Genomic DNA, 26,222 nt, shown 5'->3' on the forward strand with positions numbered 1-26,222 from the left:
CACAAACCAACAGCAATTCTTTGCAATCACAACATTCCAGCCTCCTGATCTCATTGAGGAGAGATCTATATATAGGAGTTTTGGAGAGAGGATGAGTCAGCTTGAGAAGTGACTAGTGTCCTCTCCCTCTCTCAGTTCTTGAGTCCACTTGGAGGTTCTTGCTTCCACTTGGAGATTTGGAACCTCTTACTCATCACCAGTCGAATTCCCTGATGCAAGTGTCATTTTGGAAGCTTCCTGGGCATTGACACCTTGAGAAATGAGCCTACCACTTGTCCAGTTACGCTCAGCGCAGGTAGCCTTTGTTGCAGTTGACATTCAACGCAGGTAGACAGTGGAGCAGTTGACATTCAGCGCAGATGCTCAGTGGAGCAGTTGACATGATCCAGAATTGGCCTGTTTTTGAGTGTTTTCAGGTGGAGAACTTCTGTGAATTGCTGTGGTTTGCTGGCCTTGTTCCTCTAGGGGTAGGAACAACATGTTTAGGGACTTTGGATCCCTTGATTATTGACATTTCATGCTCAGTGATGTAATGCACAAAAATGTCTATAACACCTTCCTTTTATATTATCCATCAAACTAAAGAGATACAACCTACAGTAGAATCGTTATAATTCCCTCTTTGCTCTCAATCTCCTCTCTCTTCCTCACTCAGAATACAGATCTACATAGGCGCAATACAATTCCCTCATATACAGCGAGGGGTTGACTTCTAGGGAAAAAAACCCTAAATTAAACATAACTTCTACCATCAAATCTCCGCCTAATGAATGACCCAGATTGACTACAAAATTACAACATTTTACAAGGAAATTTTACATCTATTTTTAGCTTCAGGGGCACTACCCTCGATCCCCTCGCCAAGGGGCGGCTCCTAAAGGTCGTCGTTAGACCCCCCCTACAACGAATATTTTACAAGCGACATTGCCACCCCATTATGAATTGGGGTTCAATGCGGCGATACCTTTGAATACATAAGATAATCAGGCTCCACACCAAACAATCTCCCACTTGGAGACTGATCATAGCAAATACACCACTGCTTCATTTGCTGAACAATGACTCCACTTTGGACCTAGTTGTTTCTCATCTTCTGCATCATACTTGAAGACCAATTGAAACTGAGCAGATTCTTAGTTTCTCCCTGGTTACAACTTTTGTTAACATATCTGTAGGATTTTGGCTAGTGTGTATCTTTTCTAGCTTCAACTGTCCATCTTCCAATGCTGACCGTATGAAATGGTACTTGAGCTGTATATGTTTATTCTTGGAATGAAATAAAGAGTTCTTTGCAAGATGTATGGCACTCTGGCTATCACTGTATAACTTGCCCAACTCCTACTTCTTACCCAATTCATCTAGAAACCTTTTTAACCAAATCATTTCTTTACTAGCCTCTGTAGCAACAACATACTTTGCTTCTGCTGTTGAGAGTGAAAAAACACTTTGCAGTTTTGAGACCCAACTGATAGTTGTTCCACCTACAATAAACACATACCATGTTGTGTTCCTCCTGTTATCTCTATCACCCGACATATTTGCATCAACATATCCATGTACATCAATGTTTGAACCACCAAAGCATAATGCTTGATTTGTGGTACCTCTCAAATATCTGAGAATCCACTTCACCGCCATCCAATGTTCTTTTCCTGGATTTTCATGTACTTGTTTACGACACCCACTGCATGTCAAATATCAGGCCTCGTGCGGACCATTGTATACATTAAGCTTCCAATTGTTGATGCATATGGACTTTAGACATATGAGCCATTTCTTCTTGAGTCTTGGGACACTCCTCCTTACTTAATTTGAAATGGCTAGCCAAAGGTATACTAACTAGTTTTGCATTCTGCATATTAAACCTTTTCAACACCTTTTCTATGTACTCACTTTGAGACAATGTTAATTTGCGATTCTTCCTATCTCTAGTTATTCTCATACCAAGGATTTGCTTTGCAGCACCCAAGTCCTTCATTGCAAATGAGTTCGCCAATTTTATTTTGAGCACATTTATTTCCTGCATTTTAGAACCTGCAACAAGCATGTCATCTACATACAATAACAATGTAATATAGCTGCCATCATTTTTCCTTTTGAGATAAACACAATGATCAGAGTGACATCTAGTATAACCTTGTTCAGACATAAACCTGTCAAATTTTAGATTCCACTACCTTGGAGCCTGTTTTAAGCTATACAAGCTCTTCTTCAACCTGCACACTAGTTTCTCCTTTCCTTTTACCTCATATCTTTGTGGCTGCTACATATATATCTCTTCCTCCAAATCCCCATGGAGAAAGGTTGTCTTTACATCTAACTGCTCAAGATGAAAATCTTCAGTTGCTACTAGACTTAAAATAGTTCTGATTGAAGTCATTTTAACAACAAGAGAAAATATCTCATCAAAGTCTATACCCTTTTTCTATGAAAACCCTTTCACCACAAGTCTAGCTTTATACCTTTTTCTACCTCCATCTTCTTCCTTAAACTTGTAAACCCATTTATTTTGAAATGTTGTTTTACCTATAGGCAACCTGACTAAGTCCCAAATCTGCTTATGTGCTAAGGATTCCATCTCTTCTTTCATGGCTTGCTCCCACTTCTTCATGGTTTCTACCTGTACTGCTTCTTCATAACATTCTGGTTCACCAGAATTAGTCAGCAATACATAATATAATGAAGGACAGTATCATCCAGGGGGTCTACTTATCTTGGTAGATCTTCTAACACCACTTTCAGGTGTTTGAGGTGCTTGTTCCTATTGTGGTTGTTGTTCTAGATGTTAATCATTATGATTTTTAGGCACCATCACTTTTTCTGTGATCTCGTCAAGCACTGTGTATTCTATATTTTCTTTTTCCTGTTTCTTTTCCTGTAGTTGATCCTTATACAAAACCTTTTCATTGAATATGACATCTCTTCTCCTAATGATTTTGTGTTTTTCATAATCATAAAAGCGATAACCAAAATCATTAACACCATATCCAATAAAGGTACATTTCTTTGATTTTGCCTCAAGCTTTGTTCTATTTTCTTTATTAATGTGGACAAAGGCTTCACAACCAAAAATCTTTAAAAAAGAGTAGTTTACCTTTTTACTTGTCCATGCCTCCTCTGGAATACCACCATCCAAGCAACTTGAAGGCCCTATGTTTATTAGATAAATAGCAGTATCTACAGCATCTGCGCAAAATTGTAAAGACAATCCTGCATGCAATCTCATGCACCTTGCATGCTCCATGATTGTCCTGTTCATCCTTTCTGACACACCATTTCCTTGTGGTGTTCCTGGAACTGTCTTTTCTCTGTGAATTCCATTCTCTGAATAATACCTATCAAACTCTTTGCTGCAATATTCACCTTCACTGTCTGATCTGAGACACTTCAACCTTTTTCCTATCTCATTTTCAACCAAAGCTTTCAATTTCTTGAAAGTATCAAATACATCATATTTATTTCGAATACAATAAATCCAGGTTTTTCTGGTTGCATCATCAATAAAAGTAACATAATAACGAGATCCACCGAGAGATGATACCTGAGCAGGTCCCCATATATCTATATGCACAAGCTCTAATTTTTCACTCTTATTTTATTTCCCAACTCTAACGAATCTAGCTCTCTTATGTTTTCCATAAACACAATTCTCATAGAATTTTAAATCAACATGATTCAAACCTGGCAACAAATTTCTTGAGAGAAGAATTTGCATCCCCTTCTCACTCATGTGCCTAAGCCTATGATGCCACAATGTCATATCTTCTCTTGTAGAGGTTAAAGCATTAACAGAATTAGAAATACCATTGCATAAATATAATTCACCAACCTTTTCTCCTTTTTCTATTACTATGGATCCTTTAGTGACCTTCCAGGTTTTATCTGTAAAAGTAGTCACATAGCCTTCACCTCCTAACTGCCTTGTTGAAATAATATTTGTCTTCAGATCTGGAACATGTCTTACCTCCTTCAATAGCCTTCAATTTCCATTCTGTTGTTTTATGAAAATTGTACCCATTCTAATGATTTTACAGGGTTTATCATCACCCAATCGAACCTGTCCAAAATCTCCTTGAAAATAGTCATGAAAATGTTTCCTATCAGCTGTGGCATGGAATGAGGCCCTTGAATCTACCTCCCAGGCATCAATAATATTTTCTAAAGAAATAATCAAAGCATCTTGCAACACATCATCTATTACATTCGCTTCATGATTATTTTCTTACTGCGTGTCTCCTTCTTTTCCCTTCCGAGACTTGCAGTCTTTCTTCAGGTGTCCTTTCTTCCTATATTTATAGCACACTATCCCCGATCTAGACTTGGATTTGCCTTTTCTTGACTTACTATGATATCTAGGGCTCTTTCCTCTTTCCATTTTTCTTTCCCTAGTCTCTGCAGTGAAAGCATTACCTGAGGTCACACCAGAGCTTTTCCGTTGCATTTCCTCGCTAAGGATTGCACCGAAAACATCATCAAACTTTAAAGTACTAGATCCAAAGACAGAGTTACTAATGGCCATAACTAAACCATTCCAACTTTCTGGCAATGAGCACAGAAATAACAGACCCTTAACTTCATCATCAAAATTACCCCTACAGAACTTAACTGACTGGTAACTGTATTAAATTCATTTAAATGATCAGCAACAAATCCACCTTCTGTCATTTTCATATTAAATAAATGCTTCATAAGAAATACCTTATTTGAGGCTGAGGTTTTTTCATATATTTTAGCCAATGTCAACATTAAACCCTCTGTCGTCGTTTCCTTTGAAATATTAAACACTACCGACGCTGCTAGGCACAGTCGTATTGTTCTAAGTGCCTTTCTGTCGAGAATATCCCATTTTGTCTGTCATACTTGTCGGCTTCTTTGCCTTTCTGCTCAATTGTTGGTACAGATCTCTCTGATATAGATAATCTTCCATAGCTGGTAGTTTTGGCCGTTAAATTTTTCAACCCTAAACCTACCATCTTCCGCCATTTCTCCCACTCAAACCAGGAACCCTTCTCTCCTATAATTTTATCAACCAAATAGACCTTTGGCTCTGATACCAGTTGTTAGAAAATTATATATTACAGAGCAATGGAACATATAAAATATTGCAGAAATATAAACACAGATATATGTGGTTCACCTAGTTTGATCTACGTCCGTAGAGAAATAACCAGTCCTTCCTTTTATATTATCCAGCAAACTGAAGAGATACAACTTATAGCAGATCCATTGTAGTTCCCTCTTCGCTATCAATCTTGTTATGAAACCAGCTCAAGAAAAGATAGAAAAGATAGATCAACGCCTTAGAATTCAGCCTCTTCGAGGAGGCAACCTCCTTTACATTACATAAATGAACAGTTCTTGGATGATTCAAATGACAAAACCTCCTTTCTATATATAGGAGTCTAAGGAGTCACAATATAATCCAACCGACCTAACAATAATAATATAAAGCCACAAAAATAACAATAGAGGGATTCTATGGGGCACAGAAATAACAATATGGGGTAATAGGGGCACAACAATATAAATAAGGGGTATAACTACAATAGTAATGGGGTAATCACTAGTATTATAGGGACCCAACATGCCCCTCTCCTTCAAAAAAGTGTTGTCCTCAACGCTTGAGTAGTTCTGGATACTTCTGCATAAAATTCTCATCCTCCCATGTGGAATCTTCAACGGATAAGTTCTTCCACTTGATAAGATACTCCGAAATTGATCGATTTTGTAGCTATCGAGTTCTTGTTTCTGTGACTGCTTCCTGTTCCATTATAATTTTTCCTTCCTCGTCAAGTTCTGGCAATATTGTTTGAACTGGGAGCTTGTCGCCTATAACCTTCTTTAAACATGAAACATGGAAAACTGGGTGCAATCGAGAAGCTGCAGGAAGCTCCAATTTGTATGCCATAGTACCAATCTTTTGCAACACCTTGTACGGACCATAATACTTTGGTGATAATTTATTATCCTTCTTAGCTTGCTTTAGGGACATTTGCTTATATGGTTGTAGCCGTAGGAATACCAAATCACCTACATCAAAACTTCTTTCACTGCGATGTTGAGCTGCCTGTTGTTTCATTCTATTTTGTGCCAACACGAGTTTATCCTTTAAGAGTTGGAGGACTTGTTGTTGATGTTCGATGTGATGTTCCACTACCTGAACCTTAGAATTTTCTCTTAAATATGATGTGATGGATGGTGGTTGATACCCATAAAGTGCCATAAATGGGGTCATTTTTGTTGCTGTATGGAAGGAAGTGTTATACCACCATTCAGCCAGAGGCAACCATTTGACCCATTGTGTCTGTTTATCAGATACAAAGCAACGAAGATATCCTTCCAAACATTTGTTTACTATCTCAGTTTTCCCATCAGATTGAGGATGATAAGACGAGCTATGAGCTAACTGAGTACCAAGACAAGAAAATAATTCTGTCCAAAAATTTCCAGTGAAAATGGGATCTCTGTCACTTACAATAATCTTTGGGTTTCCATGTAGCTTTGGAATTGTTTCCATAAATGCAGTAGAAACTGTACTGGCTTTAAATGGATGTGATAATGCACAAAAGTGTGCATACTTGGTAAGTCTATCAACTACCACCATGATGACACTTTTTCCCTCAGACTTGGGTAAACCTGTGATAAAATCCATTGAAACCTCCTCCCAACGTTGGCTTGGAATGGATAAAGGTTGTAGTAGACCCGGTGTCTTAATTGTTTCAACTTTATTTTGTTGGCAAAACAAACATTCTGCCACAAACTTTTGAATATCTGATTTAAGGCCATCCCAAAAAAATTCCTTCTTAACCCTGTGGTAAGTTTTTAAAAATCCTGAGTGCCCTCCTAAGGGAGAAGTGTGCAATTCCATAAGAATCTTTTGTTTTAGCTGGGAATTCTTACAGAGGTATAAGCGATCTTTGTACCATAACGAATCATTTTTCCAGCTAAATGTATCAGACGTACTGGAATCTTGTTGTAGCTTTCGAATAAGTGCCCAAACTTCTTCGTCATTCTTCCATTCCTCCCTTGCTTCATTTATCCAATCTGGTTGGATAATAAAAATGGCGCACAACAATGCTTCCACATCCTCATCCTTTCTTGAGAGTGCATCTGCCACCACATTTTGCTTCCCTTTTTTGTAGATGATTTCAAAGTCATAACCCAACATCTTTGTGACCCACTTTTGTTGCTCTTCAGAGGATAATCTTTGTTCTAAAAAGTATTTAAGGCTATCATGATCCATTTTTACCTTGAAGTGTCTTCCCATTAGGTAGGGTCGCCATTTCTTAAGTGCATGGAGTATTGCCAACATTTCCTTCTCATAAATAGCTTTGCTTAAAAACTTTCCCTTGATTGGACGACTTTCAAAAGCAATGGGTCTTTCATCTTGCATTAGAACAGCACCAATTCCATTTCCTGAAGCATCACATTCCACAATAAAGGTTTTTGTGAAGTCTGGTGTAGCTAAGACCGGTGCTTGGCACATTGCCTCTTTAAGATGTTCAAAGGCCTTCGTTGCTTCCGGAGTCCATGAAAATGCATCTTTCTTCAATAATGTTGTTAGAGGTGCTACTATTCTCCCATAATTCTTAACAAACTTGCGATAATACCCTTTCAACCCAAGAAATCCTCGCAGATGCTTTATGGATGTGGGGATTTTCCATTCCTTAATGGCTTTAATTTTGCTAGGGTCTACCTTAACTCCTTCATGAGATACAATATGACCCAAATATTCCACCTCCTGGACTCCAAAGAAACATTTGGATCTTTTTGCATATAATTGTTTCTCCTCCAATAGTTGTAACACCCTGTCAACATGTTCAACATGATCCTTCCAAGACTTGCTGTAGATTAGTATATCATCAAAAAATACTAACACAAATTTTCTAAGGAATGGTTTGAAAATTGAATTCATCAAACCTTGAAATGTTGAAGGTGCATTGGTAAGGCCAAAAGGCATGACCAAAAATTCATAATGACCCTCATGAGTTCTAAATGTTGTTTTCGGAATGTCTTCAATCTTCATTCTGATTTGATGATATCCCGAACGAAGATCCAACTTGGTGAAGTAAATTGATCCATGCAATTCATCCAGTAATTCATCAATGACAGGAATGGGGAACTTATCTTTAATAGTGAGCTTGTTGAGCTCCCTATAATCCGGACACATGCGCCAGATCCATCCTTCTTGTGCACCAATACTACTGGAGCAGAGAAAGAACTTTGACTCGGTTGAATTATACCAGCCTCTAGCATTTCTGCAACCATACGTTCAATTTCACTTTTTTGGACATAGGGATATCTGTACGACCTGATGTTTGAAGGAACACTTCCTCGAATCAGATGAATAGCATGATCATGATAATGCATAGGTGGGAGACCTTTGGGAGTCTCAAATACCTTGGAATGATTGTCCAGGACTTTTTGGAGATCTCGAGAAATAGATGATTCCGATGTGGAAACATCTAGCGAACATAATTGTGCAATTACACCTCTTTGCTCCTTTTTTAGAAGCTTTGTCATACCATTAGAGCTGATTATCTTTCCTGGTTTCCCTGCAATACCCCTTAATTCAACTTCCTTTCCTTCCGTAGAAAATTTGATGAAAATTTCTTGAAAATTAAAAGCTATTGTACCCAAGGATTGTAGCCATTGGACTCCTAGTACAACATCAGCACCTCCCATTGGAATGGAAAGCATTGGGCTAGTCAATACATATTCTCCCATGGATAGCTTGATATTATGGCACCTTCCAGAGCAATTTATTGTTCCTCCATTTGCAATCATCACTTGACACTCTGGTGCTGGATATAGGAAGCAATTCAATTCTTTTGCTACCCTACAATGAATAAAATTGTGGGTGCTTCCTGAATCAATCAACACTATTACCTTTTTCTTCTTGATTTTTCCTTCTATCTTTATGGTTTGAAGAGTGGTAATTCCCGCCAATGCATTACAAGATATGGTCGGATTTAATTGTTCTTCATCTAGGCTTTGTTCCTGGAGTATATCCTCTTCTTTTGACCTTTCTTGCTCCTTTTCTTCTTCCTCTTCACAATCTATGTAGAATAATTTCTTCTCAGCACACTTATGACCTTTAGTGTATTTTCTATCACAACTGTAACAAAGCCCTTTTGCTCTTTTTTCTTCCAATTTTGTGGTGTCAACCTTATAGGTTGTGGAAGACTAGGGGCAACAACACTTCCATCTTTATAGTTGTGAGTGGTATGCTTCCTAGTTGCCATAATTTTGCTTTCCATTTTTCTTGCTAACCTGAATGCCTTCTCTAATGAATCAGGTTCCCAAAGGCGAACATCATGTTGGATATTATCCTTTAAAGACCCTATGAACACATCAACCCTATGCTCCTCTAGAATATCTTTTACCCTTATTTTCAATTTTTGGAACTCCTCAATGTGCTCCATTACTGAACCCTTTTGTTTGAGACTTATCAATTGGCTAAAAAAAGTGTTGCTTTTTGTATCCTCATAATGTGCTATCAATTCTTCCGTAAAAATTGCCCAAGTGATAAATTGTTTATGAGAGCAAAGCCATTGATACCATACAAACTGATTTGGTTCCAAATATACAGTTGCCATACGTACCTTTTGTGTGTTTTGCACATTATTGAGATCGAAGAATTGCTCCATCTGTAATATCCATGTGGTAGGATCCTTGCCATCAAACTTCCTCATATCGATTTTTGGAATATGGTGAGTCTTCGATCCAACATTAGCATCTATGGAATCATGATTAACATTTCTTTTATTCTCATGAGTCATGCTAGAGATTTCAGGTTCCTTACTAGGTGTTTGCATTTTCTTTCCTCGGGGCATCAGTTACCGATAATAATGCTTTACTATGCCCTTTGAATTCCTTCAAACCAAGCTTATGCAAAAATTTAAAAAAAAAACTACACACCTTTTTTCACTTTATAGAAGCCTGATATTGAATCTGATGTATCTCTGTAATTTCGGATCATTCAGTTCTGAAATTTTGACCTGTAGTAGCCTTCTGAGTCCTCTTTCCAATGCCACAAGTCTGACCCAAATTGGTTTCTCCAAGGAAGAGTTATGCGAAATCTCCCACAGTGACTTGCTTATAGACTAGTTCAATAGAGCAAACTTGTGCGACGTGCCACGAGTCATTGTTTCGACCTATGGATCTGAAAAATGCATACAAGAAACTACAGTTTGTTCTCTTTCTGTACCTTCTTACGAAATTTCAATCCGATCCTCAGACAGAAAGTTATGACGATTTTCCCCAGGTCACCTGTTTTGAATGTAATTCAGGAGTCTGCAAAAAGACCAACTTCCTCAGATCATATCTTCGAAAATATCGTGCAAAAAGCTCTGAAATTCGGACCCAAGGTTCAGTGTGTTTTCTTCTCAAATGGGTTTTTTTTTGCAACTTCTGAAACATCACAGAAAAAAAAAGTTATAGCGAAAATGCCACGATGATCTGTTTGGAGTAGCGAAACCCTAGAATCCAAAGCTCTGATACCAAATGTTATGAAACCAGCTCAAGAAAAGATAGAAAAGATAGATCAACGCCTTAGAATTCAGCCTCTTCTAGGGGGCAACCTCCTTCACATTACATAAATGAACAATTCTTGGATGATTCAAATGACAAAACCTCCTTTCTATATATAGCAGTCTAAGGAGTCACAATATAATCTAGCTGACCTAACAATAATAATATAAAGCCACAAAAATAACAATAGAGGGATTCTATGGGGCACAGAAATAACAATATGGGGGTAATAGGGGCACAACAATATAAATAAGGGGGGTAATAGGGGCACAACAATATAAATAAGGGGTATAACTACAATAGTAATAGGGTAATCACTAGTATTATAGGGACCCAACAAATCTCCTCTCTCTTCCTCACTCAAAATATAGATCTACATAGATGCATTACAATTCCCTCATATATAGTGAGGGGTTGCCTTCTAGGGCAAAAAACCCTAAATTAAACATAACTTCTATTGTCATATCTCTGCCTAATCAATGACCCAGATTGACTATGAAAATACAACATTTTACAAGGCCCCCCCTGCAGCAAATATTTTACAGGCGACGTTGCTGCCCCATTACGAACTGAGGTCCAATGCAGCGATACCTTTGAATACAAAAGATAATCAAGCTACACACCCGACAGGTAGATGCAGATGTGGATGAAGCAACAGAGAGTACTAGAGTGCAGTAGTCCCTGGAAACACAGAGAGGGTTGTAGCAGTGCGAGAGGCACAAAGAAGGTTGCAACAGTGCAGGAAGGCACAGAGGCGTTTGTAGTAGTGCGAGAGGCACAGAGGTGTTACAGCAGAATAGTGGCAGCACAAGCAGCACAGGATAGCTACAGAGAGAGTTGCAGCATCAGGAGTGTTTCTAACCTGACAAGGATGTCAGTAGTTGGGTAGATCAGTTACCATCATCTCAATAACTAAGTTACAGTGTAGCAGTAGCAATGGTAGTGCTATGGGCAGCACGATGCAACATGATGAGAGAGGGTTGTAGTGCAGATGAAGTGTTGGGAAGAAGGACTGCCAGCAACATGGATGCAAAGGGAGTTGTAGTACAAATTTATCAGTGGCAGTGGTAGAGCCATGGGCAGCAGTAGTGGATGCACCGGTTTATAGGATGTTGGGCAGGAATGCCTAGCATCAGCATAGGTATTGGTGTCGTATAATCAGGGTGATGCTCAGTGGTGGAGTATTACTAGAGCACATTCCTAGCTAACAGGGGCTGTTTATTTGAGGTAGCATCAGATGTGCTCTAGGCATGGAAATTAGTGGAGAGGCTAAACCACATGAGATATCAAAGACCTAGAAATGGTTTGGGGAAATTCTGTCCGGTGAAGGAGATATTAAAATGATTAATATTTTTAATGGGTTCCTAAGTTTAAACTTAGGAAAACAAAAATATTAATGGGTATTAATATAAAATTGGGTTAGAAGGTTCTAAATTACATGGATCCACCAAATCTAATCTTAGCCGTTGATTAGAGATGTAATCGCAGTCGTTGAAGACTCAACAAAAAAAGTATAAGAGGAGGCTTGAGGGTCAGTTGGAGATACACCAAAGTGATCATTCAGTTCGATTTTCTAGAGTGGGGTTTGCTGAGAGAATCGAACCAGTGATTAGATTTGTAGTGAGGGGTAGTGAGTGCAAGGTAGAGAGGCAGAGATAGTGTCGGAAGACCAACAAAGAGGCAGAGAGGCAGACACAGAGCTAGAAGGAGCCATGAAGAGGCCAATAGTGATTGTGCAGAGGCTAGAAGGGCCTGCGTGATTGACACAGAGGCTATAGAAGTGACGCAAAGGGCCAGAGAGGCTGCGTAGAGCCTCAAAGGGCTGATGTTGAGCCTGAGAGAGGTGTTGGAGAGGGTTTCGTGGAGCAAACTTTCAAAATATCTGCTTTCAAAGAGAGGTATTACTGCCATATTATTTTCTTTGTCGAGTGAGCCCATTTGGCACCTAGTGTACTCAATAAAAGTTTCTTAATAATAAAACCCTTAGAACTGCCGCAAAAATTTTCCCAAGTTGGATTTTTCTAGAGACGATTGTCCAAAAATAATGGTATCCCTTGTGTGTTTGTCTATTTCTTTCAGTTGTTGATCTGTAGATGGTTGAGACTATATTGTGTTTATTTCAGTATTTATATGATTAAATAAATTTTTAGTAATTAAAACAAGTAGGAAAAATAAACTAGAGAATATAGAAAAAAAAATTATAAAGGGTAATACTTAGAAATTTCAACAAGTGCCTTCCTGGCAAGGTGCTGAGAACCTACAGACCAGTAGCCTTCACCATTGGACATGGAGTTAAAAATATAATGAACTTGTGTAACTAGAATATCTCCCGGAAACTTTATTTGTAGAGAGTCCTTTCCATGTCAAACTAAAATGTAGAAAAATAAATTCTACCAACTGGAAAGTAAATGCTCAACTAGTGAGCTTATTTATATACAATTCCTACTTACGTATAGGGCATCATTTCACCTAAGTGAGTTCAACCCTCCAATTACACCATCCCAGCATCAGAGTACTGGACCTTATGTCATTATGTTGTTGGGAGTCAACAACTAAAATAGGTATACACCACTACCCCCAAATAGATATTCGAGGCTCATTTCTTTTGATTTCCTCCATGAACCATCTAATTTGGATGTGTTCTTGAAAATCAGGGACTAAAATAGGCATTCACCATGAAAAATCTGTAGACAAAATTTTTGAAACATACCCTGGGGATGACATCTGTTGCTAATCAAGGAATGTTGTCATGTAGTCAGTTACTGGGTCGTAGAAGTGACGAGAGAAAATTGCAACTACCTCATTTTCTTGAAAATTCTACTGAAAAATATCCTCTTGATTAGGGTAGCCACAAACACTACTTGTCTCTTTTCCTTTTTCACAGATGGGCCAGGAGATGTTGAGAATGCAACAAGATGATGGAGCTTAGTGGAAAGGAGTCGCCTTCACTAAGTGGGCCCGTAGGCAAATTATGGCGCAAAGTCTATTTTTAGACTATGTCTATTTTTAGACATATGGATCATGGTCTATGAGCTGCAGAATGTTGTTTATGGATGATTGGTCATGTTGGGAAAAATATATGGACTTCTATTTTTGGATCACAGCAGGAGTGATGAAAGTCTATTTTTAGACTGGCAGTCAAAATTAGAAAAGTCAAATATTATTGTCTCATAATAATATTTAGACTATAAACTTTATCTTATTCTCTTGGAGCACTTCAGTTTGAGCTACAGATGTGGCACATGCAGTTGTCAAAAGGAAATACGCTTTCTTTGTGGTTCAGTTGAGTTGTTGCATGTAGGACGTTAGTTAGAAATCAAGCAGTTGAGTTTGGTGGAGTTGATTGTGGAGTTGATGGAGTTGTGTTCAGTTTGACTTGGTTAAACTACTTGTAATTAGTCTAACTGAAAATAGACTAATGATGAGTTGTTAAACTAATTATTAACTCATAAAGCAACTAAATAATACATCAATTAACTCAGTTGCATGTCAGTGCATGTATAGTTCAACAGGGACAGGTGTTAGTGGTTGAGATTGCTATTGAGTATGCCAATGAGTATTGCGTTGATTTGCCCAATAGAATAGCCTGTGCTCACCTGATTTCCAGGGTGAGTGATTCTCAGCAGGTTTATACAATAGAGGCAGGCAAAGCAGTGGACAAGATTTGAACATGTGACTTGTTCAGGTCTCAGCTGGTTTGTGTGTAACAGGTGGAGATAGTGCTGGATACTTGAGAGGAGTATTGTACTATGTAATGTTACATGTTCTTAATCATTAATATATAGATAGTGTGGGGTTTTCAGCTGTAAGCTTTCCCCGGGTTACATATTGTGTTAATGTGTGCATGTTATTGATGTTTCATTGTTTTTGATGCTGCTAAATTGTTGATCAACGTAGAGGAGCTTATGTATTGTGCATGTATTCCGCAATAGTGCATGATCAGGATAATCTCTGTTGAATATGTTTTTATTATTCAAAATTTCTACATGGTATCGGAGTTGTTGATCATCAGATCTACTATTCAGGAAGTGTTTACATCTTATTTCTTCAGGCAGAGTCTGTAATCGGGCCAGGTAGCCTCTGGATTCATCCTTCCTTTGGAAGGTGAGATATCCAGTAAAATCCCATACAATCAATCTCTGTACGAGAAATACTTTGTTCTCATGAATCTTAGATCCGAGGCGGTTGAGTTTGGAGCTGGTGGAATTCGAATTTGCAGCAGTGTTTTCTTAGTGTCAACGTTGCAATGTCTTTCAACAGATTGCGATTGGAGTATGCTTTTGAGGGCAGCTCGAACTATATTGCATGGAAGGATAGGATGGAGGCCGTATTAGATGATAATGGGCTGAAGGAGTTCATAGAGGCTGAGGTCCCAAAGCCTACTGACGCTACCGCAACTGAGGCTTGGCAAAAGAAGACAGCAAAGTGTCAAAGGATTCTGTTGGAGGGCGTGAAGGATCACATTGTGTCTAGCCTTCATGGTAAGGCTTCTCCATACTTGATGTGGAAAGCTTTGACATATCTATTCCAAATCAAGAACGATCATAGGAAGATGGCGCTCAAAGATAAACTCAGAAACATCAAATGCGAGAAGGGTGACAGTATGCCCAATTATCTCACAAAGTTCACTCAGTGTCGAGATGAGCTGGGAAGTGTGGGGGTTACTGTTGATGATGAGGACTTGGTGAGCTTGGCTCTCCTTGGTCTTCTGAAGAGTTGGCATTCCTCTCAGGACTCTGTCAATGGTCGGGAGAAATTTCCAAGATGGGAGAGACCGTGGTCAGATCTTGTGCAGGAGGATATCAGGCGGAGTACCAGGGACGGATCTTCATCAAAGGGAACTGATGAAGAAAATTGCGCTTTGGCTACCAAAGCAAAGAAAGGGAAGAGCAAGAAAGCTTCTCATTCTGGTGCGAAAGGCAAGAAGTAGGACATGTCCAAAGTGAAGTGTTTTCACTGTCACCAGCACGGACACTATGCCACTAATTGTCCGCAGAAGAAGAAGAACAAGCAAGCTGCTAGATCTGCAGCAGGGGAGGCTCTAGCCTCGCAGTTTGAGCTTTATTTTTCATTGATCGCATGCTTGGTTTCAAGTGTGATGGGATCGGTGTGGTTCTTGGAGTGTGGTGAATCTTTTCACATGACAGGAGATCGAGATTTTTTTTCTGATCTGGAGGACAAAGATCTTGGAGTGCACATCAAGATGGGCGATGATGGTAGATATAGTACGACCAGTATCAGTACCATTTCCTTTGAGAGGGAGTCTGGTAAACCCTTCGTATTGAAGGAAGTGATGTATGTTCCAGGATTGAAGAAGAATCTTATCTCTGTGGCGATGTTAGAAGACAAGGGATATGATGTTGTTTTCAGCAAGGGAAAGGCTTTCCTGCACAGTAAGACAACTGGAGAAACCCGGAAGATACGGTACAAGTGAGGAACCTTTATCAGGTGCATGTAGATGGATGCGCAGCAATGGCATGCAAGGCAAAAGGATTGGTGAGCCGGAATGATGGCGAGCTGTGGCACAGAAGATTGGGTCACCTTCACCATGGAACCTTGAAGATACTGCAGCAAATCACTACAGGGCTTCCTAAAGGCACTCTTGCGCAGTCAGATCAGTGCAAGGGGTGTACTTTGGGAAAGTTTGTAAAAGCCACCTTTCACGAGAAGGATAGTTGTTCCACGACGATCCTTGAGAGAATTCACACAGATGTGTGTGGACCTTTCTCAGTAGCTTCGACAGCAAAACACAGGTATTATGTGATTTTTGTTGATGATTTCTCTCGTAAGTGCTGGATCTTCTTCATGCAGAAGAAGAGCGAGACATATTCAAAGTTCTGTGAATTCAAAGCACTGGTCGAGAAGGAATCAGGGAAGAAGGTGAAAGTTCTTAGGAGCGATAATGGTGGTGAATACATCTCTGGTGAGTTCAAGGATTTCTGTAAAGTAGAAGGGATTACAAGAGAGCTCATAGCTCCCCATAACCCACAGCAGAACGGGGTTGCTAAGCGGAAGAACAGAACGATCGTGGGTGCTGCACGGGTGATGTTGCATGATCAGGGCCTACCCCTTCACTTGTGGGTGGAAGCATGCAATATAGCAGTTTATGTGCAAAACCGTTGTCCTCACAGGATACTTGGCATGAGTACACTCGAGGAGGCTTATTCTGGTAAGAAGCCTGATCTTTCTCGTTTAAGGATTTTTGGTGCTAACGTTTACATGCATGTGACGAAGGATGCCAGGAAGAAGTTGGAGCCGACCGTAGAGGTTGGGATATTTTTGGGGTACACTGATACGCCCCACAACTATCGTGTATATTTGCCAGGCAGTGGTAAAATTGTTGTGCAATGGGATATAAAATTTTAGGAGGAGAAAGCCATGAAGTGTTCGCTTGAGAGGGAGCTACACTTGCATGCAGATGAGGAGCTATTAGTTCCTAAAGATGAGCTTCAGGACGTGCATCAGCCACAGGACGAGGTTCATGGAGTGGAAGAGACCACTCATGCAGCGCCAACCATCAGAGGGCGAAAGCACTTGACAGAAGCTGAGCGACTGGCTCAAGATGCAGAGAAAGTTGTAGGACCACCTACAACCCAACGCAGGCAGAGACAGTCACCTGATCAGTACACTAGATACATGGCTCTTATGAGAAAATGTGTTGTGACTGAGCCATCCTATTTCGAGGAAGCTGTGGAGGATCCCACATGGGTAGACACCATGGTGGAAGAGTATGATTCAATTGTCAGAAATAGTGCATGGGAGATTGTTCTTAGACCGGAAGGGAAATCAGTGTTGGGTTTGAAATGGATCTACAAAGTTAAGCAGGCAGCTGACGGGAGTGTGGAGAAGTACAAGGTAACATTTGTTGCCCGAGGCTTTTCACAGATAGAGGGGATCGATTATGAGGATACCTTTGCACATGTTACAAGGTATTCTTCCATACGGACGATTCTTGCTCTCTCAGCGCAGATGGGATGGCACATTCATCAGATGGATGTGAAGACTACGTTCCTCAACGGAGTCATTAAGGAGGAGGTGTACATTGAGCAGCCCGAAGGTTTTTAGATCTTCAGTAGCGAGTCGCATGTGTGCGGGCTCAAGAGAGCGTTGTATGGGTTGAAACAAGAACCACATGCTTGGTACACATGGATAGACAGTTATTTCACCGGACTTGGATTCTCCAAGAGTGAGGCGGATCCTAACCTATACCAGATTGTGGTGGAGGGTAAGTTGCTTATCATTGTACTTTATGTTGATGATTTGATTCTAACGGGTGATGAGTTGTTGATACTTTCATGCAAGGATGATATTGCTAAGGAGTTTGAGATGAAGGACTTGGGCCTCCTTCATTATTTCCTGGGATTGGAAATTTGGCAGTGCAGTGGTGGATTGTTCGTTTCTCAGGGTAAGTATGCTCGGGAGATACTGGAGAAGTTCAACATGCATGGCTGCAAGCCTGTTGATACTCCTCTTCCTGGAGGTTGGAGGAAGGAGGATGCCACTTCGGTAGAAGAAGTGGATGCCACTGTTTATCGACAGTTGGTGGGGTCGCTTATGTATCTGGTCAATACACGACCTGATATATGCTATGCAGTGAACCAGCTTTCACAAGCTATGGTTAAGCCTACCAAGCTCTTCTGGAAGGTGGGCAAGCATGTATTGCATTATTTGAGAGGCACATCGGGATATGGTTTGTGGTACATACAAGAGGATGAGGTGAATCTATGTGGCTTCACGGATGCAGATTGGGCAGGGAGCCCAACAGACAGAAAGAGCACGTCGGGAGGGGTCTTCAGTATCAGGTCGACAGCAGTTTCTTGGTACAGCAGGAAGCAGAGATCTGTGGCACTCAGTTCAACAGAGGCCGAGTATATGGCAGAAAGTTTGGCTGCATGCGAGGCTATATGGATGAGGAAGATCCTGGTCGGTTTGTTCGGTTCTCACTTGGATCCTATTGTGATTTACTGTGATAACCAGAGTTGCATTAAACTCTCGGCTAATCCTGTATTTCATGATAGATCTAAGCATATTGACATCAGGTACCATCATATCAGAGATTGTGTGCAGCAGAGAATCATGTTACTTCCATACATTCCAACGGAGGATCAGGATGTTGATATCTTGACGAAGGCACTCACCAGGAGAAAATTCGAATACCACCGAGGCAGGATAGGGGTTGCTGATAATCCATATCTTGTTGAGAGGGAGTGTTGAGAATGCAACAAGATGATGGAGCTTAGTGGAAAGGAGTCACCTTCACTAAGTGGGCCCGCAAGCAAATTATGGTGCAAAGTCTATTTTTAGACAAATGGATCATGGTCTATGAGCTGCAGAATGTTGTTTATGGATGATTGGTCATGTTGGGAAAAATAGATGGACTTCTATTTTTGGATCACAGCAGGAGTGATCAAAATCTATTTTTAGACTGCCAGTCAAAAATAGAAAAGTCAAATATTATTGTCTCATAATAATGTTTAGACTATCAACTTTATCTTATTCTCTTGGAGCACTTCAGTTTGAGCTACAGATGTGGCACATGCAGTTGTCAGAAGGAAATACACTTTCTTTGTAGGTCAGTTGAGTTGTTGCATGCAGGACTTCAGTTAGAACTCAAGCAGTTGAGTTTGGTGGAGTTGATTGTGGAGTTGATGGAGTTGTGTTCAGTTTGCCTTGGTTAAACTAGTTGTAATTAGTCTAACTGCAAATAGACTAATGATGAGTTGTTAAACTAATTATTAACTCATAAAGCAACTAAATAATACATCAGTTAACTCAGTTGTATGTCAGTGCATGTACAGTTCAACAGGGACAGGTGTTAGTGGTTGAGATTGCGATCAGTTGTGACTATAGTTGTGCATGAGGATTTGCACAAGAAAATGTATTGAGTATGCCAATGAGTATTGCGTTGATTTGCCCAGTAGAATAGCCTGTGCTCACGTGATTTCCAGGGTGAGTGATTCTCAGCAGGTTTACGCAATAGAGGCAGGCAAAGCAGTGGACAAGATTTGAACCTGTGACTTGTTCAGGTCTGAGCTGGTTTGTGTGTAACAGGTGGAGATAGTGTTGGATACTTGAGAGGAGTATTGTACTATGTAATGTTACATGTTCTCAATCATTAATATACAGATAGTGTGGGGTTCTTAGCTGTAAGCTTCCTCGGGTTACATATTGTGTTAATGTGTGCATGCTATTGATGTTTCATTGTTTTTTATGCTGCTAAATTGTTGATCAACGTAGAGGAGCTTATGTATTGTGCATGTATTCCGCAATAGTGCATGATCAGGATAATCTCTGTTGAATATGTGTTTATTATTCAAAATTTCTATAGGGGAGGGTGACTTCTCTTCTTTAAGGACTTTGATTTTAAAATAATTTGGATCTAAAGGCCCCTTCCCCTTGTCAGCTGGCCTGGGAGGCTCTTCGGAGGAAATCCCCTTGATCTCATTATAGATGACCGAAGAACATTTATCTTGTGCAGATGAGCCATCATGAAATCAAAGAACTCCTTGCAGCAATCATCCATCTCATTATCATTTATTGTTTCATAAAGATCATCCTCCTCTTCTTCATGTGTCATGACTTCTTGTTCTTCATGAGAGAAAGAGGAATATTGTCATCAAAGGTTTATACTTTATAACTTCAGTTTTATCGGTCTATATAAGGAGTTCTTTATTAAGTCATCTATCACTTCTTTTATCTCTTCCATGTCTTGACAGTGTAGTCGCCAGAGTGTTTACAAGTAATATTCAGACAGTGGAGTCCCTAAGGTGTTTATAATGAAATTCAGACAGTGCAGTTGCTAAGGTGAGAGATCTTCAACCCACACTTCCCTTGCTCACCTAACAGAGGGAATGTAATGTCCCTTCTTGGTGAGATATCTTTGATGACACTTAAAGAGGGTGATTTTGATATAATGATATAATATTATGTGCGAGAAACTTATGTACATGATTATATGCTATAGACCTAGTTTGGGTCACCTAATTGTTGTGTGCTTAGGATAATATCTATGGTTGTGTGTATGAGAATTTATTTTGGTTAAGAACATATTATCGATGTTTTCTCTTTTAGTATCTTAGTTTGGAAATATGTGTTTGACATGGATTTTGATTCAGGATGGAGACACATAAACCCATGGATGATCATGGTTATGTGGAACATATGGTTAATTATGATTTATGGATGATGCATGATTTATATGATTATATATGTTTAATCTTGTAATGAGCAAGATGTGGCAGGTACATAGTTATTTGCAAACAAAGATTCTCAAATTATAAATGATTGTGGAAGTCATGATACATGATTTTTATGATTTTATATGCTTAATCCTGTATTGAGCAGGATGTGATATGGAATGTGGTTATTTTCAAACAAGGATGTTCAAATTTTAAATGGCTACGGAATTCATTTCTCTAGAACCAAAATGGTTGTGGAAGTCATGCACAATCTTTGGTAAAACGTGAATAAGTTAATTATGAAATTCATTGATTCCTTTGATCTATGAGATTTTGATGTGTGTGGGTCTTGGAACAAGGCCTTACCAACGAACCATCAGATGGGTATGAGCTCACAATCAGTACCTTAAGGTGGAGCATGGAGTTTCAAAGTAGAGTAGATGAAAATCCATGGAAATTAGGGTGTGGAGTCCTAAATCCATGAAAGATAAAAATGTGGAGTCTTGTATCTATAATAAAATGTTTAGGGCATGGAGTCCTGAATATTAAAAAGATCAAGGTGTGGAATCTTGTATCTTTAGAGTAGATCAAGGTGTGGCATCCTCAATCTACTAAGGCACGAAGATGCATGTAGTGTTCGTAATCTGAAATACAGAAAACCTGAAGAATTAAATTTGTACTTACCTTAACTGCTGCTGATTTTGCTACTGAACTGGTGATTCAGCTGGTGATGTTGTGGCTATTTCGATCCAATCTCTGGGAGACCAATACCACCCAACCAGACTGAGCAAACCTAGCTGCTCATTCCAGAAAGATTCTCAACATAAGCTCTCTGTCCCTCCGTGCCCAGAACCTCAGACGGCTTAAAGCTCTTCCAATGGATAATTATCTTCTCCTGGTTTTCTCCTGGTGAATTTCTGCTTCTGGTTCTCTTCTGCTCCTCTCTAGTTTCCCCCCCCCCCCCCACTCTCGATCCAAGCTGCCGGTTTTATCTACGGGCCTAGTGGTGGCCGCCCTCCTACCTGCAGCCACCACCTTCCCTTGACTCGACACGCCTTCCATGCAATTTAAGCCCTCAGATATTTTCCTGGCAAGTACGCTCTCTTATCAATTTTTAGTTGGTTGGACGCGCCCCCTTTTAAAGGGTCCTGTAATGATTTTAGGTATGTTTTAGCATATAGTTTTGTTTACGATTTTAGATTATGTATGTTTATAACGTTCAGTTATATATTTTATAACATTTAAATTTATATATATTATAAAGTTCCATTATATATTTTATAAAATTTATATTATAAAGTTCAATTATATATTTTATAAAATTTAATATATATATTATAAACTTTAATTATATATTTTATAAAATTTAACTTATATATGTTTATAAGGTTTAATTATATTTATAAAACCTAACATATTTTTTTGTTTAAATTTCATCACATTTGTTTTATTATAAAGTTTAAAACTTTATATAAGGGATCAATTTAGATGGGTCGTTACATACACCCCCCCTTCTGAAAACTTCGTCCCGAAGTTTAGAGTTTTAGGTTCAAGGTTTTAAAGGACATGACCTTTTTCTATCCAGGTCCCCAAGCTATTCAAAATCATCCTATCCTTCCTCATATCTTCTACTCCCATCCTATCCGTCCTCTACTGGAGTATGCCATGGCGTCAATTTTACTGACCTAACCATTCATAAACACTAAGGTGACAGCGTCGGCTATACCGACCTGATTCTCAGTAGGCATCTGGCAGTCATCATCACACGTCTAGGGGAGCGTGACTCGCACAGTCCTCCCATGACTCCAGGGTTCAGAGGATAAACGGTGGGTAACACCTCCACCCCTCCCAGTAAAATTAGGGCTACTACCCTATCATAGAATCACTTTGAGCTTTAATTGTTCTGAGGTTCTGTCATCACGTGGTCATCTCGGAAATTGGATCATTTACCTGCAATCATACACTTACCCATGCATTTGTAAAATGTGCATCAGCATATTCAAAATAACTCATGTATTATTCACATATGACACTACAGCATAACATATTTTGCCATATTCCATGCATGTCTTTTGACGTTCACCTAGAATGTATTCACTTCCTGATTTCTATCTCATTGATCATATTTGACAAAAAAAATAAATAAATGTCTTTACTTTAACAACTATAACTTAGTAAAATGAACCACATATATTGTTTTGGTATCCATGTACCAGCAGGAATTTAAACATATATTATGCCATAAAGTTTCATGTTTATCCATAATCATTCAAAAATTTTCTGAGTCTCCGATTGTAGTGAAGTAAATATATACTAAACATAGTGTAAAGTTCTTCAAAATGGACATAAATTAGGGTATCTCTGACATATGTCCTCTGTATTCTCCCAAGTTGCTGATCCAAGACTATACTTGTCCCATTGCACCTTAACTTGGTCCACCAGACGGTTCCTCAGCTGTCGAACTCTACGTTCCAGTATACGTAATGGTTCGACCGTTATGACTCCCTCGTCTGATACCTGCAATTCTTTCCACTGGATGTTATGAGATAGATCAGCTATATAATTTCTTAATACAGAAACATGAAATACATTATGAATTCTATGCAGGTGAGGTGGCAGGGCAAGACGATAGGCAACAGGTCCAACTCTTTCCACGACTTTAAATGGTCCTATAAATCGGGGTGACAACTTTGTCCCTTTTCTGAATCGAATAGTACTTTTATTTGGTTTGATGCGGACGAAGACCTGATCCCCTACTTCATACTTCCTATCAGTTCGGTGAGCATCAGCATAACTCTTTTGTCTATCCTGGGCTTCCTTTAATCGTTGTCTAATCTGTCTGACCTGCGCTTCCATTTCATGGATTAATTCTGGTCCTATTATCACTCGATCTTCTAACCTGTCCCAACTTAACGGTGTTCTGCAAGGTCAACCATATAAAGCTTCAAATGGAGGCATCCCAATCAAACTGTGGTAACTGTTGTTGTATGCGAATTCGACTAAGGGTAAATACTTTTCCCAGTGTGATTGCTGATCCATTACATACATTCGCAACATGTCTTCAAGTACTTGATTTACTCTTTCAGTTTGCCCATCAGTCTCAGGATGGTAAGCAGTGCTTAAATTTAGCTGAGTACCTAAGGTTGTCTGCATGCAAGTCCAGAATCTGGAAGTGAATCACGAATCTCTATTGGATATAATCTTCTTAGGTACTCCATGAAATCTGATAATTTCATTTATGAATACTCGAGCTACGTCAGCAACATCATAAGTATCTCTTACCGGGATGAAATGGGCGCTTTTTGTTAATTTATCCACCACTACCAGAATGGCATTGTGTCTTTGAGAAGTAAGAGGTAGTCCAGTGATAAAATCCATAGAAATGGTCTCCCATTTAGACATAGGAATGTCGTGGGGTTGTAAGAGGCCCGCTGGGTGACAATGATCTGCCTTTACTTGCTGACATTCCAAACATTTTGCAACAAATTGAGTGATATCACGCTTCATGCCTGCCCAAAAGAAGAGTTTCTTGGTATCCACATATATTTTCCCTACTCCAGGATGAGCACAATATACTGCTTTGTGGGCTTCCCCAAGGATGGTATCTCGAAGATCTTTATCATCAGGAATGTACATCCTTCCATGGAATCGTAGGATCCCATCGTTTTCTAATTCATAACCCTCAAATTTAGATTCTTTTGCCTTAATTCCCTCAAGACTTGCTCTCACCTTTAAATACCAGCTGTCTTTTATAAGACGATCCAGTACTCGTTGTCTTAAGTCCACTTTAATGGGTATGAGAGAAAATATCTGAGGTCTCCTGCTTAAAGCATCGGCTACTACATTTTCTTTTCCCTTAATATATGATATTCCGAAGTCATATTCACTTAGGAATTCACTCCATCGTCTTTGCCTGGCATTTAAGTCTCTTTGGGCGAACAAATATTGTAGACTTTGATGGTCACTTTTAAGTGTAAAATTTCGTCCCACCAGATAGTGTCTCCAAATATTTAAAGCTAGCATTACAGCGGCCAATTCTAAATCGTGAGTAGCATAGAGTTCTTCATGAGGTTTTAGCTTTCTGGAAGCATAAGCTATCACTCCCTTATCCTGCATCAATATTGCACCCAGCCCTTGCTTGGATGCATCAGTACATACCGTAAAGTCTTTGCCCATATCCGGGACTCTTAGGATTGGTGCACTAGTGAGTAGTCTTTTGAGTTCAGAGAATGCTTTATTACATTCCTCGGTCCACTCATACTTAACACCTTTACAATGAAGGGTTGTGATTGGCTTTGCGATTTTGGAGAATTCCTCCACAAATCTCCGGTAATAACCTGCTAAACCCATAAAGCTTCGAATCTCATGTGCATTTTTCGGTATTGGCCATTCCATGATCGCTTTTACCTTCTCAGGATCTACTGAAATCCCTTCACCTGATATGATGTGACCCAAATAATGAATCTTTTCCTGAAAAAAAGAACACTTGGATAGTTTTCCATATAACTGAAGTTCTCTAAGGCAGGACAATACTATCCGCAAATGATCTTCATGCTCTTCTTCATTCTTGGAATAGATGAGAATATCATCTAAAAAGACTTGTACAAATTTATCAAGATATTGATGGAAAACACTGTTCATAAGATTCATGAATACGGCTGGCGCATTTGTTAACCCAAATGGTACCACAGTAGTGCCCAAAACATGTCCGGAATGCAGTCTTAGAGATATCATTTTCAGAAATCCTTAGCTGATGATACCCTGATCGAAGATCAATTTTTGAAAAGACAGCAACTCCTTTCATTTGATCGAAAAGATCATCGATTCACGACATAGGGTATTGATTCTTTATTGTAGCTCGATTCAAGTCTCGATAGTCTATGCATAATCTTAAGGATCCATCTTTCTTCTTCACAAAAATTACAGGAGCGCCCCAAGGTGAGGTATTGGGCCGAATATGCCCTATATCAAGTAGTTCCTTCAACTGGATTTGCAATTCCTGAAGTTCTGGAGCTGTCATTCTATAAGGCGTTTTTGAGATCGGTTGGGTACCTGGCTTTAATTCAATAGTGAGATCCAATTCTCTTACCGAGGGTAATCCAGGCAGTTCCTTTGGAAATACATCTGGGAACTCGGCTAATACCGATATTGTTCTAAGGATGGCCCTTTTTCTTGGCTTAATTCGTGAATTGCATAAGCCTGACAACCCTTTCTTAAACAACGCTTCACCTGCATTGCCGAAATGTAGCGTAAAGAAACTTCCCTCTTGATTCCTTGAATTTGGATTACTTCTCCCTCGTCGTTTATGCCCAGAATCCTTTTTCCATAACAGTCCACCCAAGCTTGGTGAGCTTCCAGCCAATCCATACCTATGATAAGATCATACGTTCCTAAGGCTGTGACATAGACTTTTAGTTTAGTCGAACAGACCCCTAGGTCAATTTTGCATTGATCCACACTCAAGCCCACGTTTTGGAGTTCTCCTGAGGCCATTTCCACTTGGTGGAAATC

Source organism: Pinus tabuliformis, chromosome 4_2 (assembly GCF_031772625.1).
Source record: "Pinus tabuliformis cultivar Carrire ecotype Pingquan chromosome 4_2, CPIR1, whole genome shotgun sequence".
Taxonomy (NCBI): Eukaryota; Viridiplantae; Streptophyta; class Pinopsida; order Pinales; family Pinaceae; genus Pinus; species Pinus tabuliformis.